The sequence below is a fragment of the Myodes glareolus genome, chromosome 24 (assembly GCF_982192425.1).
Source record: "Myodes glareolus chromosome 24, mMyoGla1.1, whole genome shotgun sequence".
Lineage (NCBI taxonomy): Eukaryota > Metazoa > Chordata > Mammalia > Rodentia > Cricetidae > Myodes > Myodes glareolus.
In genome coordinates, this window is record NC_142049.1 from 27,446,332 (window position 1) to 27,462,498 (window position 16,167).

Consider the following 16,167-nt stretch of genomic DNA (forward strand, 5'->3'; position numbering starts at 1 on the left):
TACTGAGCTATGTGGAGATGCAGAATGCCATTCTGAGAGACAGCTTCAGCACTCATAACCCTGTCTTTTGGTCTGGTCTGTTTCTGATGAGGCAGAAACTTTCCGTCATAGAGGAAGACAAGCAGAGCTAGTAGGGGCTTCACGGTTAGCATCCCAAAGTTTAGAACTCCAAATGACCTCCTTTTAATGCACCATAACTGCCACTAATTATGTATCTCATTTCCCTCCTTGACAACCCTACCTTTCCCATCTCGGCCATCCAGTCCTGACCGCTCAAACAATATAAGGCAATGCAAGAAACACTTTAGTCGCTCAACCTTCTTCCTGCAGATACAGCCAGAGTCCCCTACATTAGAGGGAGACTCAATGCGGCTGAGCATAGGAAGCCTCCAGTAGTGAGTGCTAGAATCTCTTTGGGTTACAAGGTATAGATAAATGTTGATATTAGTCAATGGTGTTCATTGTGACAGATCCCTAACATAAACAGCATGTAGAAGAAAGCATTATTTTGGCTTTCTCTTGAGCTTATTACCGTGGTCCTATACCAGCTCCCATTCAAGGAGAGAATAAATGGTAATAAAATCAATTATGAGTGAGTATATATGATATTTGTCTTTCTGGGTCTGGGCTACCTCACTCAATATGATGTTTTCTAGATCCATCCATTTGCCGGCAAATTTCAAGACGTCATTATTTTTGTGTGCTGTGTAGTATTCCATTGTGTAAATGTCTCACACTCTCCTTATCCATTCTTCAGTCAAGGGGCATTTAGGTTGTTGCCAGGTTCTGGCTATGACAAACAATGCTGCTATGAACAGAGTTGACCACATGTCCTTGTGGTATTATTGAGCATCCTTTGGTCTTTAGACAGAAAGCAAAGAAAACCAGCCTACAAATCACAATTCCAGAGAACCTAGACAACAATGAGGACCCTAAGAGAGACATACATGGATCTAATCTACATGGGGAGTAGAAAAAGACAGGGTCTCCTGAGTAAATTGGGAGCATGGAAACCAAGAAAGAGGGTTAAAGGGGAGGGGAGGGGAGGGGAAGGGAAAGGAGCAGAGAAAAATGTATAGCTCAATAAAATCATAAAGAAGTGGTAGTAAAGGTATGATAACCTCACGCTAGCTTGTGAGCAGAGAGGACAGCCTGGGTCGCACACCTCTTTGAGGTGTACCTAACTCCCTCCAACTGAACTTCACCTCTGACAAATAAATAATCTAAACAGATGGGGGCCTTAAAGAAAAAATAGAAATATTTAAAAAGATTTGCTGACAGGAAACAGAGTCTTACTGTATAGCTCAGGTTGGCCTTGAACTTGTGAAGCCTCATTTAGAGTCACAAGACATCTGTGGGCCCTCTTCTACAAAGAGAGAGAAGAATTTTTTGTTCTCCCGTACAGAAAGGTTTATCAAGTTGGAGAATCAGCAAAGAGTCAACACCAAACAGAGCTAGACTTGGCTGTAATTCCTGATCATTCAGGTTATACAGCCTTGGGCAAGTCACGAGAGCTTCTTTGGGCCTCTACCTCCTTATCTGAAAAATGAAAACCATAACAAGATCTCAACAGCTCCTTAGAAAAGTACCAAAATACCAAGGCGGCTTCCACAAGAAGTCATCAACTGTATCCCAGTGAGTACTAGGTGCGGGTTTCTCCCCTGTGTCCGTGTCATGACTGATTTTTCCTTACTAGTTTATATAATCTTTATGTAGTCTGGGTCATTGTCCTCACTACAGGATCATTTTTATTAAACTCGTGTGTGTGCATGAGTACATGAGTGCTTGTGTGTGTGTGTGTGTGTGTATGTGTGTGTATGTGTGTGTGTATGTGTGTGTGTGTGTGTATGTGTGTGTGTGTGATGTACTGCATGGAACTGCATGGAACCCAAGGCCTTATACTAGACAAGTGCTATACTATTGTATTATGCATTCCTAGTCTTGTTTTTGTTAAATATTCTTTATTTTATTATTATTATTATTATTATTATTATTATTATTATTATTAATGTGGATGTGTTTGTATACTCACCGAGGAAAGCTAGACGTGGGCATTATAGTTCAAGGAGCTAAAGTCACAGGCAGTTGTGAACTGCCCAAAATGGTTTCTGGAAATTGAATTCAGATTCCCTGAAAGAGCAGCAAATACTCTTAACCTCTGAGCCATCTCCCTAGCCCAGTAAACTTCCTCTTAGAGTAATGTGTATGTGAACTTGCGCTCATTAGCCCTTGGTGTGTTTATTATTTCTCTTTATATTCACTAGCTCACTTCATTTCATTTATTCTTCCCTTTTTGCACACTATATCACATGGACAGTCAGCTTTTTTTTTTTTAACCCAGCTTCAGGCAAAAAAATAAATTAATAAGATGTTTACTTGTCAGTTGGGGTTACAAGAATATAATGGCCTTCAATAAATGATAAAATGTGATATGGATGGTAAGAGTCCATCTGAGAGAGCAGGTGCATTTGAGCCTTTCAAGGTCAGTGTCAAGAATGGCTTATGGGAGCTGCACTGTGGGAGGTTTAGTAGAAGTTAGATGTGTGAGAAGAAGGTTCGTGCCATTCCAATGGAGACTCAAGACCAAATCTTGGTTCACTTTTAGACCAGTCTTCATCACTTATCTCCTTTTACCTTCGAGATAATTCTGCAAAGCAGCTATTATCACCTTCTCAGAAAGCTTAGAAAACTTGGTGAAGGTCTCAGAGCTAGTGTGTGTCGGACTTGAGCTGCCTGTATCTCATAGCTTTGTCGTTAGCATCTCATTACACCAATTCACCAGGATTTAGCAGGCTCACCTGTAACGTCCATGTTCTACTCGTCACCCAGACATGTTGAAGAACTACACTTGGGTGGAGCAAATGACAAGGGGCATGGGGACTTCATGCTAGGGGCACTGGAGTCGTTCAGGGACTCTGGAGAGCAAAGGCAGGTGTGTTACCACGAGACCTGCTGTGTACCAGCCAAAATCGTAGCGTCTGACCTTGTGCGATACTAAGCTGAAAAACTAGAAAACCGCTCCTTTGCAGAAGATAAAACTTTAGTGACAAGCAAGTCAGGCACTCAGACACTCAAATGTGCAGGTGAGAGAGCCAGCTGAACTCTGCCCCTTCTGAACACACGTTTGCTGAGTGTGTCGGCAAACGGAAAAGTGAACGGGTAATAACTCGCGCACAGCTTGCCATGTGGCCATGGGAGCTCGCCGTGTGTACTGTGAGAAAAGCAAACAAAGCCACTCGTGTTTCCTGCTAAAGCAGCTTGCTTTCTTTGCACTGCCTGCTTAACTTTCCACATTTGCATTTTGAAAGCAGGCCTTCGTTCGCTGTCATTGCTTTTAATAATATTTTCACTTATTCTTCAGCATTTTCAAACGTGTGTACGATTGTCTTGGTCATATCCACGCACCCCATGCCCCTCCTTTCCCACCTTCCCTCAAGAACATCCTTTCTCAGCTTCAGCGCCCTCCTTTGCAATTATTTATTTACTTATTTTCTCATTGAACCCTTTTTAATCAACTGACTCCAGTCGGTGATACCTATCTGTATACATGGTAGTTGATCATCCACTGGGAAATGGTCAGCCTACCAGAGATGATGTCTCCCAAAGAGCGATTTTGCTCCTCTACCAGTCATCAACTAAGGACAAGCTCCTCGGCTAGGGGTGGGGCCTCAGAAGCCCCTCCTCCCTCCACGCTAGAATTCCTTTCTTTACATTTAGTTAGAATGCTTTGCTGCGTGTATGTGTGGGCACCACTCACATGCCTGCTGCCCTCAGAGATTAGAAGAGGGCATCACAGCCCCTGGGCTGAAGTTATGGGAGGCTCCAAGCCTCTGTGTGGCTGCTGGGAACTGGCACTCTGTCCTCTGCAAGAGAAAGAGGTTTTCTAAACAACAGCGCCATCTTTGCAGCACCTTTGCTAGAATTCTTAACTGGCTTCATTCTCTGCAGGCAATCCCGGAGGCTGGGAGTTCATGTATGCCACAGGCATGTTACACTCACAAAAGCATTTCACATCCCTCTCTTCTGAGCTCTTGCTTTCACATTCTTTCTACCCCTCTTTGATGCCCCCTGATTTGGGTATTGGGGTAACATAGGACCTATATCCCACTGAGTACTCACGGTTACTGAATTTCAGTTCTTTGAATGTAATAAATCTCTGTAAATATTACTATTATTATTTAGTATTAAATCAAGGCAATAAGAAGCTCCACCAATCAAGACTGGGAGCAGCACAAATCTATGGAGAGAAACATGACTACTTAGAAGTCAGTTTAACAGCATCAGCGGGTTCTCCCCTGGAACTTATGACTTCCTTAGCCATGGGTTTGAAACATATCTATAGTCTCAGTAATGAATTCCCTCTCTTCTTATACATGTGAGATTCTTCCCAAATGTCTCAGGGCACTGAACACATCAAATTCTTATCTTCTAAGAGTGCTTTCAGGCTGACCTACGAAGGACCTGGCAGATGATGGGAAGCAGTGAATTCAGTTTTATACAGGAAGAACCCAGGGATACTCCTATCACCTGGTCTTCTAAAAATGCCCTGGGGTTGTTTGGAGGGTTGCTAGTTTGCTCATATGGTTTCGAGCCCAGTTATAATGAAGGAATACCGGGGACCCACTGTGTAGTTCAGCCTGGCCTGAAGCTAGCATGCTCAGCCTCCCTCACGCTGGGATTAGAGGCATAACTGACTCCTCTTACAGTTCATTCTCCAATTCTCTTGCGTACCAAGCATGCATATGTTGAGACGCTAGAGTCAATACACGTTTGTATTTTGCAGAACTTTGGTGCCAATTTGTTCCCGAAAGAAATGAAAATAAATAGATGACAATTGTGTTCCGTAGGGTAGAAAACTAGACAATCTAAGAAGAGAAATGCAGCCATACCTCACCTCTCTTCAACTCTTAGGACAGGCTGTAGGTCTCTGATTAAATTGTTTCAGCTGGACATCACACACACACACACACACACACACACACACACACACACACACACGTATATTCTCTGAACGGTGAATGCCCCACAGATAGGAACACCACATACTATATGATAAGTATAGCAGAAAGTTAAGCTACAGCAAGCACCTCCCAGACAGCCCATGCCCTGCAGATAATCACACTCCAGCAGCCAAACATCTCACCATGAATGTCCAGTCAGAGTCTCCACCCAAGTCTTAGAATTCCATTTATTGTCTTCTCAACATCACACAGACAGGGAGAGGGAAACAGAGGGCCAGAGAAGATGCTTCAGCTGTTCCCGCTACTGAATGTGACACTCATTCACTCTGTTTCCCTGAGAGCGTATCATGTGTCAGATACCTGTCATGTGGAAGCAGTTATCTTTACAAAACTTAATTCTGTTCTAGCTTTCTCAATTGTGTTTTCAAATAAAGAAGGCAGGAGACTCTTGGATGCCAATCTTCTCTCTATTTTTACAAAGTCAACATTGAAAAAATCTATCCTCATGGTTCTGAGTTCCTCCAAAGTGCCTTTCTGGTTAAAAGATCTAGTGAAAGTCTGAGGTGTCTCCCAGAGTCCGTTCTCCATTTCCCATGGATGAGGATCTTACTACTCTTTTATGTCTAATGCTTTCTAGTCATCATTGAACCAATAGTTCAACAGTATTGTTTGCTTGGAGAGATACAAATATATAAGTGACAATGTCAAAATAATAAAGATTATTTATTATAATAATAAATAGATTACATCTATTTCTCAACTTATTAGGTCACTTGAATCCCTTGGGAAGTGTGTCAAATGTGGAGATTCCTGAAAACCACATGGATCTTGCAGTCCAGACCTGTCAGTGGTGTATCTGGCAAGTCTAGAAATTCTGAGACACTGTGGCTACTCCCCTGCCTCTGCAGAATGAAGGAAGGCTGCTTCTCTGGACATTAATCTGGGGCTTCTTGGTTGAGAGGAATCCTTACCTTCGCATCTGAAAGACTAGTGGATATTTAATGAACGTAGACTGTGGGTCGTCAAAGAAGGATGGGCAGGAGATAACTGAACAGAAGCGGGAAAGGGGGGGTTAGAGGAGGATCAAGGGAGTGGGAATAGAGGCCAGCAGCGGCTTGCTTTGACCATCAGCGAATATCCACATCTCCACACTGACTGACGCAATGCAGAGTCAATTAAACCAAGCCTACCTGACACGGGGCTTCTCACATACAGAAGGACGTGCTCCGTGCCCATTCTTGGTATCACCCAGAACTGAGTCAATCTCGGTGACACATTGAGGGCTGTCTAGTTTATCAAGAAAGGTAAGAAACTCTGGCGCTGTCTCACAAATTTGCTTCTGTTGGAGCAACCAGAGGCCTTTTGCAGAGTCCTGAGGTGGCCTTACTTGCTTCTTGAACTGATGAAGATATGGGACATTCATCTCCTTGATCTCAGCCTAGTCTGAAACTTCCTTTTCGGTGAGAGGATCCCCTCACTGTTTAATTTAAAGCACGCAAAGCCACAGATGACTTAGAAATTCTCAAGCTTCACAACTTGAAAAACCCATCATAATGGAATATGTCTTGTTTTAAAAACAAAGGCATTGGTACATTTTTAAGGAATCAACTATTTTAAATGCACAGGCATGTCTGGAAAGCTGTGGAGTAAAATCTTGTAGTATGGGAAGAGAAGGGAATTTTGATCATGGAGGCCAAAAATATGCCCAATGAATTTGTGGTCCTTTGTGTGAACTTATAAGAATGACTTACCCACGAGGGCTTTAATTTAATCCTAGGATCGAGACACAGAGGTTGAAGAGACCACTCTTGGGCTACATAAGGGGAAACAGGTTCTGAGTGTATGTGACTCAAATAAGAAGAAAGGGGATTTTACTTGAATTTGGTGTTCTGGTTCCAAAGAAAGAAAAAAGCATAGCAGAACTTGCAGGATTTCCTGGAGACACTTGCGAGGGTGCTGAGAGCTGACGTCTGCAAAGAGCGTAGTCAGCTTCTCACACACACCTTGGTCTCCACAGAACTGAGCACAGAACTCAGAAAGCGTCCCATGAGTAAACAAATTGTCGAAAGGGCTGTAACCTCAGCCCATCTCCGAGAGTCGTTACCTTTGTTTTAATAACGCTCAGTAGCTCCATCTTGACTTCACCTCCACCAAATCAGCTGGTTTCTGGGTGGGGATCTGGAGCAGAAGAAAAAAAGACAGAGAAAAATACAGGTACATTAGGGGGAAAGGTGTCCCTCACTCTCAAGTCTAGTGGGATCAAGCTGATCATTCAGAATTGCAGCTCACTAAATATTTTCTGTGAAGACTGACAACATGGAGACCACATATTTCTCTGCAGAAACATTTTCATATAAGAACGCTAAACTAGCAATAAGCCGGGTAAGGCGTGGGTATTTACAGCTTTGGGTAGGGCTTTATCCCTTTCCCATATATTTTCTTAAGACCTCAGAAACAAACTTATTTTTTCTTTACAGAAAGATATCCTTCCCAGTGCTATAGATTTTTGCCTGATCAATTGTAATCCTGTCAGGTGCCCTTCGGGAGCCCCTCCATGTTCTCATTTAAATAAGTTAAAAATCTTTTGAAGATGATAGCTTAAGAACTCACCAAAATGATAGGTACAGCCACTGTAAATACACTGACGTGTGCCCCTAGCTGCAGAAGCCCACACCCACACCGTAGGGAGAAACCTAGTCTTCCCCTTTTCTATTAATCCTCATACCTAAGTCTATAGTTAAAACCCTTTGATAAACTCCAGCTCTTGTTCATTCTGGAACATTATAAAATTCTTTCCAACGGCAAAGTTGTGGATCGAGCTTTAGCTGAGTAGTGATCTCTGCAAAGGGCGACGCAGGTTGCTATAGCCAAAGAGCATGAAGCTGTGTCTGCTACCTCGACCACGGCAAAGAGAAGCCGGGGAGTTTCTCCTCTTCCCCACCCACGTGCTGTTAAATTCAGCGGTATCTAATCTCTTTAAACATTTTCAGTCCTATCTCAGAGACGTGTAGCCCTTGATCGTGAGCAAACACGAGGTCAGAACACTGGTATGCTCTAATATTGTGCGCTGAAGGTCAGCCATCAGCTCAGTCACCGAGTGATGTCTGAGCGGAGTTTGTTCTCCAGGTCTCAAGTGGATGGAGGTTGTGTATGACTTAGAGTGAGCCCCAAGACATTGGCCAACTGGCCTGTAAGAAATGCCTCCTGTGGGATAGGTCCATGAAGCTGCGGCTGCACAGACTAAGACTTGGTGTGCGTTCCTACCAGCAGGGTTTGTTGTGACCAGTGACAGAGGCTACCAAGCAAGCCACTTCTCAAAAGGCAGCCCTCATGAGGAACTAAATGCTAATACCTAATACTCGGCCTACTTCCAATCTCCACCTTCAGTGCTTTGGGCAAATGCAAGCACTTTCTAAACCTTGGTTTTCCACGCGTGTTTGAAAGCAACCCATGATACCAAAGAAACAAAAGGGGATTATAATGCTGCCTTCATCATTAGATTGTTACAAATTAAAAAACCTGTGTGAGAAGGCTTATAGTCAGGGCCTGACACATACATCTTTGAAGGTTAATGAATTAATTGACTCCAGTCATGGGACTTGAATCTAGGGCTTTGGGCATGTCAGGCAAGAGTTCTACCACTGAGCCACAGCTGCAGACATGCTTTGAATAAGTGTCGGTTATCTGTTTCTCACTATTATTATTATTATTATTATTATTATTATTATTATTATTATTATTATTATTTGAGACAAGCTTTCTCTGTGTAGCCTTGGCTGTCCTTGTACTTGCTCTCTTGACCAGGCTGGCCTCAAACTCACAGAGATCTGCCTGCCTCTGCCTCCCAAGTGCTGGGATTAAAGGTATGTGCCACCACTGCCCATCTGGTGTTTTTCAGTCTTAATGACATTTTTTTCAATGAAATAGATGCTCTATATAGGTCCTCTCTGTATCACATACACAATATCTAATTGTATAGGTGATGTTGTTGTTCTTCATAGGGTTAACGAGGCTGAGCTCAAGGGGTGAACTTTATATGTGAAGAACAAAGGTCTAGAGAGGTGGTATTGCCCTGGATCTTATCGGGAGCCTGGAACTCCCTCCACGTTTGCTCTGTTGCCCTATTTTCACATCTTATCATTCACAGTAACTCTCCAGTGCTAAGTCAATACCCCCTTCAGACCTCTAATCTCTGCAGCTGACAGATGGTCAACGATAATTTACAGGGCATTTTTAGAATGGTCTTGCTCTTGTAGATCCTGGAAGTGAAGTAAGCCTCAATGTGGATTTATGACAGCATATAAATCATAACAAGGGCCTGTATGAGGTTTAAGAATACTCAGGTGTGTTAACTAAGAGATCTTGATATTTCAGTCCGGTGTTTCAGACCAATGAGCTCCATGACTCAGTGTTATGTGTGTGTGTTGGGTGGGTCCCTCTGTGTTGTTCTGTCCCTGAGGCAGAGATGAGTATTGCAGCCATTAAATGCCATGATCCCTTCTTTCATACTTCAGGTACATATTTTTTCGTGCAGAGAAGAGCCTTAGCTATGGATCTCAGTCCTTGTAAGCCCCCTGTGTTTTTATATGAAGACTGTGTCTTTCTGGGGAGAAAGTGACTATATATGCTTTTTATTTATTTATTTTTGCTTTCACTTTGAAACAAGTTCTCATTCTGTAGCCTAGGCTTACCTGGGACTCACAGTGTAGTCCAAGCTGTACTTGGACTTGCTGAAGTCCTTCTGCCTCAAACTCTGAAGAGCTGGGATTACAGGCATGAGCCACTTGGCTTGGCTCTCTCTGGCTTTTTTTCCAGCTGTGTTTGTCCTGCCTGAAGCAAGCTGGTAGAACCCAGTAAGCCATTTCCTGCCTTTCCCTCACACAATCCAATTCAATCCCTCAAAATATCTTATGCTTCCTGTCCCTTGAGATGTGAACAGACACCTAAGCAAGGCCACTAGAATGTTGAAAGCCATTGCACTGAGAGAGAAGCTAGTCAATCCATGAAGCTAACGACGTTGGGTGAGTCTCAAGCTGCTGTTGCTGTTTAGAAGCATGTTGAAGGATGAAGACCTCCATTTAACTTTTGATGTCTTCATAGAGTTTAACAGGCACCAGAACCAATAATAGCAGCAGGAAAACAGAGACAGCTTGACCCAGTGAGGCTGGCCCTGACCTCAGAAGCCAAGCTGCTGGGTGGGTTTGCATTACCGCCTCTACAAAGCTCTGTGATGTAATCCCTTGGGTGAGCCTGCTTCTCGGTGTCAAACAGCTTCCAGGAATTCACACAATGAGCAGGTTTTGGAAGAGTGCCAGTTTGCTCTCCTGCTTCCTTCTCTCTGCTTGCTATTCAGAATTCAGGTCAGTTTCTATCTCCTGATCGCCCGCGCCTCTGTTATCGGATTCGGGCTTTGGTTTTCTCCATGGGACAGCACACAAACATTGTAACTGGGTCATGCTCTGACTTCAGTTCCTTCTCGTGTCATCCTGACAAGCAATCGGCTGGACTTGTGCAATGGAAGGGACTGCTGTGGAACCGGGAAATCTGAGCAGTCTTCCCATCAGGGGGGCGGTCAAGTCTCTACCAAGTTAAAGAGATGAAACTCAGTGGCTCATTGTATTGAGAGGAGGCCAATGCCCATTTGGAAAACCAAACTCTGGAAGCCAGGGTGACTTTGCCTTTATGTTTATAGAGAAAACTGGTCCTGCAGTTAGAATGGGTTCAGAGTCAGAGCCCTGAAGAGGTGGGAGACAGTGTGGAGGAAATAGAGATATCTAGATACCCCAAAGGACAATAGTATTTTGATCTAAGTTCATCTCTTTGCCGCAGGCCACATCATCTCCCACTAGAGGATGTAACTTCACAAAGTTATATGTTTCCTCTGAACACCAGCTTCTCACTCCAAAACCTTCATGAGGGCTTTTTGCAGGTGTGTCACTGCAGGGACCAAAACAACCACAAGGCTTACAGAGTCACGGGGGAGAGACACACAGTAAATATGTAAATATACAAAACAATACCTAAATCAGGTAATTGCCAGTGATGGTAGATGACATGAAAATACACAGTGTTAGGATTTTTTTTTAAATGCAAGTTCTCTGCCGACGCAAAAATCCCAATCAAGCCAAATCACAACAAGCCAAATTAAAATATATCCAGGTTTAATGGGATTCCTGTGCTCTTGAGTGACCCCAAGGGGAAACCAGGAGGCCTCTAATGCGACCACCACAGGGGGGAGATGAAAGAGGCCATGTGTTTCTCCTTTGGGAGCTCACTTAAATACCCTGTGGGAGTGGTTCTGACCCCCCAGGGAGGGGTCAGGACCTGGCATGCTGGGATTTGGAGTCCAGACCAACACAACACTCAGGCCTAGGGGGCTGGGATGGATGCGAGGGCTGGGGGTTACGCTCCCAAATTAACGCACAGAAGACAAGGGAATCCTAGCTATGGTAGCAGGAGGAATGGTGACCTCTTTAGACAAGAATCAGGGAAGGCCACTATTCAAGGTCAGCCATGGGAAGAGGGATGTGTCAGACCAGTCAGAAGAATATTCCCCTGGAGAAGAGAAAGTTCAGTGGGAAAGAACTTGAGACAATGAAGGAGAAAGAAAAGGAGACCTGTGAGAAATAAGATGGCAGCCAATCGTCCAGCTGTATCTAAACACAGTAGTAGGTCTCCACGTCCCCCCACCCCAGCTCAGGGATCCCATGTGTGGAGATGATCTCTGAAATGTCATAAGATACAACTGACAGATGAGATCCAGTGAAAGATGGAGAAAGCAAAGTGTAGGTGTCTCCTACCAGTGTTCCGTTTCTGTAGAAAAGAGAAATTGTTCGAACCCCCAACCACTGTAATCCTTAAAGTCAACGGGTCTAGAAATTCTGGTGGGCGCCTATGTCTGGATGTTTTATTGAATTGGAGGCAACTAAAACCTGGACACAGGATAAAGACCTTGAACTTGTATGCTCATTTAAAGTGGTACGATGGCGCCATGGGGAATGTTTGCCTTGGGCTGTGCTCTGCCCTTTCATTGCTATTTGGCTGTATTAGTTACAGGTCTGTTGCCTAGATAAGACACCACGACCAAAGTCATTTATGGAAGACAGAGTTTATTTTGGCTTACAGTTCTCTCGGGATGAGAGTCTATTGCAGCAGGGAGGCATGGCAGCAGGAACAGAAAGCTGAGAGAACACAGCCTCAGCCACAAACATGAAGCAGAGAATGAAGTGGAGGTGAAGAATGGCCGTAAACTTCCCAAGCCCCCTCCCAGGGATGCGCTTCCTCCAACAAAGCCGCACCTCCCCATAACCTCTCCAAAAAGTGCCACTAACTGGTGACAAAAGGCTCACATACATGAGCCTTTGGGTGACATTTATCATTTAAAGCACCACAGTGACCCTAAAGAAGTTAGTCAGCATTTTTGTTTCAGTTTAGATTTTAAATGTCTCCCCAAGAGCTCAAATGTTGAAGGTTTTGTCCCAGTGTGGCATATCTGGGAGGTAGTGGAACCTTGAAGGGTTGGTACCCAGTAGGTGGTCTCTCGGTCACTGGAGTATCTGCCGCCGAAAGGACAGTGAGACCCTGGTCCTCTGAGTCATCACCATCTGACAGAGGCCTGAAAGGAATGGTCTGCCTGCTCACTGACTTGAAGGAATTTAAACCCTGAGCTGGCACAACCCTTTTCACTCTGTAAGCTGATGCTGTCTGGCGTTTGGTTTGTTTTTGTTGTTGTTTTTATTCTGATATAAAATTAGCCAGCTGGCACTTTCCTGAGACTGTTTTCTGTCCTATGACATCGTCACGTGGTTATATCGGGAGCTCAACCACTTTTAGCTTGAGCCCTTCTCTCTATTCTCCGTGCCCCAAGGATGATGGGAGGCTGCACCTCCCAAGGGAAGAGAGATGCTGCTTAGCAAAGAGTGGAGAAGATAGGAGTGAGTGAAGACAGAGATAGAGGGTATGCCCAGAGCTGTGCCTGGAATAGAACATTTGCTGGGTAAGCATCCCCTAAGTGGATGAATTCTATAGGGCCAGGACTAGCTACAGGGAGGACCAGGAGAGCCTCAGGCAGTGTCAGATTTGTTCAGAGGCTGTGGCTCTTCCTCTGGGGTAAAATCTAGCTAGGGAGCAGTAGAGATGCAATGGGGAGGCGAAGGTTGGATAGATGTATTTGTATTTTGCCTTCCAAAAATTATCCAGAGATTCATTTGGTGTTTTCAAATAATTAAATCTATTTCATTGTTTATATAAGAATTCATAGATTATGTGGACATCAATACTCCACACATAAATAAATCGGTATTTTAAGGTTTGTTTATTTACACTTTGTGCCTCGATATGATTGGAATCAAATAGTATTGTTCTCCTGTAACCTGTCTTTTTCCAGTCACCACGCTGGTACCTAAAGGCTCTCCGTCAACATGATGTCCTGGCAGTGTGATGGCACAGACTATGATCCATCAAGGACTAATTTAAGCTCCTCCTCCTGCTGGGCACTCAGAATGCTTCCTATTTTCCTGCTGCACAAAGCTTCACGCAAGCCTGGGACAAAGATCGAGGACTGAGAAGATATGTATATTCTGGGCAGTGTGTACTTAAAGGACTTAGGACATACTACAAAGCAGCCGGCTCCTCTTGATCCCAGTCACAACCCTGAGGAGATGTCTTCAAAGGGAGCTTCTCAGAGTTTCAGCCCTAGGCTATTGTCTTGCCTGGCGTTGGAATTCCCAGAGTCAACAGTGAAGTTGCTGGTTCAGGTCCCTCCCCTATGGACCATGTGCTCTGATGAATGAGGAATGGAGTATGCAAATGGCTGTGACTACACACCAAGAACCTGCAATACTGGCCGTGTCTCTCTTGCCTGACATCTGAATGCACCTTTGTGGTTATGACTTAAGGGTGCTCCAATGAAGATTTCTTCATATATGTGAAGCTTTGGGGATATTGGGAAACAGTGAAATCTTTAAGATGGTGGAGACTGCTAGGAGACCATCAAGGGAGATGCCTTTGGAATGGCCTAATGTAACCGTTGTGGGACTCTAGCTAATTCTCAGGAACGTACTGTCACACATAGCAAGGCAACTCTCTGCTCTGTGGGTCTGGCCTTACCAAATTTCTGTCTTACCAAATGGCCCATGGATGAGGTCAGTGGTACCAGAGGACTTTGAGGTCAATTACTAGGGATAAGGGAGTTTGGGAAGAGTTATTAACGCCGTGGACCAACAGACAGAGGAGTAGCAGCGTGGTGGGGGATCTGGTGAGTTTTCAGGCCCAACACTAGGGACAGATAAGGCGAGGTCTCTGAAGAAGGTCACAGCCCATATAGCAGAAGAGGAAGACGAGGCTACTTCTCATGGCTTTTTAGGATAGGGAGAGGACTCCAGCAAGAGCCTAAAGCCAAGTTCTCTGATTCCAAGACAGAAAGCAGGGGAGCCAGCAGGGAATGGGATGTGGCACCCCTTTGGTATAGACTCACTTTCCAGATGAGATGGCAAGTTTGGGGCTGATGTTCCCAAGCAAATATGTAAGTCAAGTGTCTGCCAGGATCTGTGAAAGGAGGCCTGATCACAGGCTAGATACAAATATCACACCCCTATACTTGGTCTACCAGGAATCCCTTGCCACCATCTATACCGCACTGTTTGGGCTTCCAGCACCCCAAATCTGTGAGACAATAAACCTCTCTGATGTGTCTCAGTGTCATGCATTTGTTGTTATAATGGAAAATCGATTCAAGCTGTACTGTAAACTCCGAGTTTCAGCAGACTAGAAAGTAGAAAGTAGAAATATCTATGTCTGAAAAGGCTGCTGTCGAGGGGTGCATATGGCTTATCTCATTATACACTGAACTGTCTTCCCTCCTACCTTTGTGTGGTTCTTGTTCAACTCCAAAGGAAGAAAGGAAGCTAAAGGCACCCACCCTTGCCCACTCTCAGCTCCACAGAGGAGTATGTTTATGGGACATCTGTGGCCCTGCACGCACAGGTCAGTTGTTATGTGTCTATTGGACAGAGGCCAAGACAACTACAGTCCACTTCTTTGTGGCTGAGTGCATTCCTGGACCTAGAGCAGTTGTTCGGGAAATACTAGTTACTCTTTATTAGAAAAAAAATAGAATGAAAGCTGGTTTATAAGAAGTAAACACCATACAATGAGTGTGTGACCTTTGAGAGGTTATGCCATTACTGTGAGTCGATGATTCCGTTTCTGAAACCCTTAACCAAACCTCTTGGAACACACTTCAGGGACTGATTCCCATCTCCGTACAAAGACAAGCATGGTGGCTCTCTGAGTAGAAGCGTCTCTGTGTCTACTGCAGCATCGCTCAGTTCAGTTCCTCATTATTCACCCAATTTTGGCTCCACAGTGACTGGCAGTTTCTAAAAGCTACTGTCTGAAAATATGCTGGCATGCAAATTATTCTGCAGTATGGCTTTCCAGGAATTCCCAAAGTGCTCTGAGCACTGGTAGTAGGGCTGAATTCATAGGAAGCTTCTCATCCAGTCTACTGGGAAGGAATCCAGGGTCATAGGCTTGGAACAGTCTGGGGGGCTCGGTGAGCACACCAGTGTCAAGACATGCACAGTTTGCAACATTGTCAGAATAATTCACCCCCAATCCTCCAGCTAACCTGTCCAATCCAGGAAGAATAACAGAAGCAATGGACAAGCACTCTGTCTACTCACTGTCAATCAGCCTAGGGCCACACTGTGAAACCAAGTAATGCCTGGTAATTTCCAACATGTATGCAATGTATGCGTATCATATAGATCCCCAACCCTTTACAGCTCCTCCTAGATCCTCACGCATGCATCTTCCTCCCAACTCCCAGCTTCACTACCCTCCCTTTTAAATAGCAGGGTAAGGCCAATACACACACATGTGTGGAGCTATCCACAGGGGTGTAGAGGAGCTGCAAGGACCACACCCCTAAAGATAAACTGACTCTTCCTTCTCCAGCAGCCACCAACTGTCAAGACTCCCTCAGCAAATGATGGAGCCCCGTGAGCCTCCCTCCCATCCAAGCAGTATGTTCACTGGCTTGATCTGGTGCAGGCCTTACGTAGGTAGTCATGGTTGCTGTGATTTCATGAGGACACTGATCACGTCACATCCAGAAACCACTACATCACAATACTCCTCCTCAACCACTATCTCTTAAAATTCTTCCCTCCCCCCCATATATTCCCCATGCCTGTGAGGTACA

The 16,167-nt window shown here is 44.5% G+C and overlaps 1 long non-coding RNA gene across 1 annotated transcript; it reads left to right on the forward strand.

The window, feature by feature from the left end:
- Nucleotides 1–1,499: 1,499 nt before the first annotated feature.
- Nucleotides 1,500–14,652, forward strand: LOC146889910 (uncharacterized). Its single transcript, XR_014999436.2, has 3 exons — nucleotides 1,500–1,635; nucleotides 5,730–6,265; nucleotides 13,348–14,652. It is a non-coding gene; the product is annotated as an uncharacterized LOC146889910 (long non-coding RNA).
- Nucleotides 14,653–16,167: the final 1,515 nt, after the last annotated feature.